The sequence below is a fragment of the Nicotiana attenuata genome, unplaced genomic scaffold (assembly GCF_001879085.1).
Source record: "Nicotiana attenuata strain UT unplaced genomic scaffold, NIATTr2, whole genome shotgun sequence".
NCBI classification, from domain to species: Eukaryota; Viridiplantae; Streptophyta; class Magnoliopsida; order Solanales; family Solanaceae; genus Nicotiana; species Nicotiana attenuata.
Window position 1 is genome coordinate 1 of NW_017672100.1, and position 2833 is coordinate 2833.

The following is a 2833-nucleotide window of genomic DNA, read 5'->3' on the forward strand; positions in this document are numbered from 1 at the left end:
GCGACTCTGATTTATATAAATCCGTTCCGATTGTCCTTAAGTTGAAAAAAACTCCTTTATTATACCCTTCACGGAGTGTAGTAAACGTAAAAAGGAGGTGTGACAGTTACTCGATCTCATCTTTTGATATCTACCTGGAAATGTAAGGAGACATGGGGTCACCTTGTCTAATGCCTCACTGGGTAGAGAAATCACTTATTGCACCATTTACAAGAACAACCATACTAGACTAGTGATACAAGACATAATGAGTTTTGACAGATTGGGAGGGATTTTAAAATACTTTAGGGTTCTAAAGATGAAAGAACAGTACCAATTTGTCGAAAAACCTTTTTCAAGATTTATTTTTAGGATCATTCTGTTCTTTTTACTAGAGTCATTTTTTGAAATTGTGGATGATTTTTTGAATTAGGATCGCATTGTCATTAGCTCTTCTATTTTTTAGAAAGCTAGATTGAAATGGGCTGATGATTTTGTTTAAAAAGAGTTTAAGTCTATTTACTATAATCTTAGTGATAATTTTGTAAATAATATTGCAAAGGCCTATTGTCCGGAAGTTCTTAAGATTATTAGCATTATGAAATTTGAAAATGATACATAAATAAGTGTTATTAATATTATCAGGAATTTGGTGGGAATTGAAGATCTTATAGCAAAAAAAATAACATTAGGCCCGATAATTTTTCAGTATTTTTGGTAAAGAACGGGTGTAAACCATCTAGACCAGGTACTTTGTATGATTTAAAGAAAAAATTACATTGGTAATTTCACTATTTGAAAGAGGCTTCTCTAGAAGGAAGAGGTCTAAGAAGTCAAAACTGACTAAGCTACTGATGTTATTGGTTTTACTAGTAAGACAGTGAGGGGTTTTGAAGTAATTTTCAAAAAACCTTTGTGCATGAGAAAGGATATCACTTTGTTTATCAATCCAATTCACTTGGTCATCTTTGAAGAAACTTACGTGGTTTCTTCTTCTTCTTCTTCTTCTATTAGAGGCAGTTATGTGAAAAAATCTAGTGTTAGCGTCCCCATTATTGAGTTAGGAAATACACGATCTAAGTCTCCAGTAATCCTCTTCTAGTTTTAAGATATTATTGAAATCGTCCTTAAGGGAGGATTCTAGGTTTTGGAGAAAGGAGATATGAGCTTAGTTATGCGAATTTTGAATACCCTTGAGACGAGCCAAAATTCTCTTTTTTTCCTGAAAATGTCACCAAAGGTCTCCTTACTCCAATTGAAGACATTAATAGTGAAATTATGGGTGGCTTCTAAGAGGTTAGAATTGAGCCAATTATTGCGCACCAAATTGACAAAGTCGAGATGTATGCACCAAATATTTTCCAACCTAAAAGGCTTATGAAGAGCTTCATGGGAAAAAGAGTTAAGGTTTAAGAGAAGAGGTTTATGATCAGAATAGGTTTTTGGTAGATGGGTCACTATAGCATTAGGAAATAAGTTAGTCCACTCTTCATTAGCAAAAAAACGATCAAGTCTTTCCATGATTAAGCCCTTTAGCCTTTTCCTATGGGTTGACCAAATAAATTTGCTACCTTTATAACCTAGGTCCATTAGCCTACATTTGTTAATGTCATTCCAAATCCTAGATGTTCTAGAAATGCTAACAGTCGTACCTCCAAATTTTTCGGATGACATGGTAATGTCATTAAAATCCCCTCCTGCTAACCATCCTCCGTTATAACTATTGGAGATATTGATAAGATTTTCCCACATAATATCTCTTGCGTGAATTTTAGCACTAGCATATACTATGCTTAAAACCAAGAAAAATGAAAGGGGAGTACCTCTATCATTGCATGTATCTCTTGACCACTCCTCGTGAAATTGTTAACAGTGACCAAAGTGCGATAGTAAAGTATGGCCATACCCCCAGATTGGCCTTCGGATGGAATCTCGATCATTTCAGTAAAATTAAAGTCATTTAGGGGTGAACCATGTGTTGTCATCCTAGTTTCAAGGAGAGCAACTAGGCATGACCTATGAGTATCAACAAGATTCATAAAGTTACGACGAAAATCGTCATTGTTGGAACCACGGACATTCCAAAAAATGATTTTAGTGGATCTCATCATCCTTGTTTGGTGGTTTACATTGACATTCATTTCCTCCTCCTCCAAGTTGGAGTTTGGGGTCCTCCTTTGACATGGGACCAATATCACTGCATGGGTTCCCGCAGTTGGGTCCCGTGGTGGCCTTATATCCACTAAGAATTTGAACATTGAGGGAGGAAAGTTGAAGATGAATCTCTTGCTCAGTATCTCCTTGAATAGTAACATCTTTACCTCGTTTAGGTTTGCAAATTTTACACTCGACTCCATATTTAGAGGATTCATTTCTTCCTCCTCCTCTGAGTGATTTTCTACTGGTTCTTAAGCGTTGGGAGGGTGGTTGTTTCCCATTTGCATTGGGATGTTGTTCTGTCTTTGCATGCATGTCCCATGGGATGAAGATGGGATTGATTGGGAGACTTCCTCCGGCAGGAAGAATGGAAGATCCAATGGAAGGTTTAGGAAACTTGAGGGTTTGCATGGGGAGGAAGGTTCCATCGGTGTTGCATGGCTTTGATTAGATTTTGATTCATGGTTGGAGCCAATGGTTGTAGCACATTGTTGACCCACATTTGGTTCATTAGTTGTTCATGGATAATCTCATCCCTTCCGAGATTAATTAGGCAGGGTAAGGGGTGTTCTGGATGATTAGGACCATATCTTGGCCATTGATGTCCATGTTGAAGGAGATTGCATGGCCCATCAACCCTGCTTTTAGCAAAGATAAGGGTTGGTAATTTTAAGGAAGAGCCGGGGGGGGGGGGGGG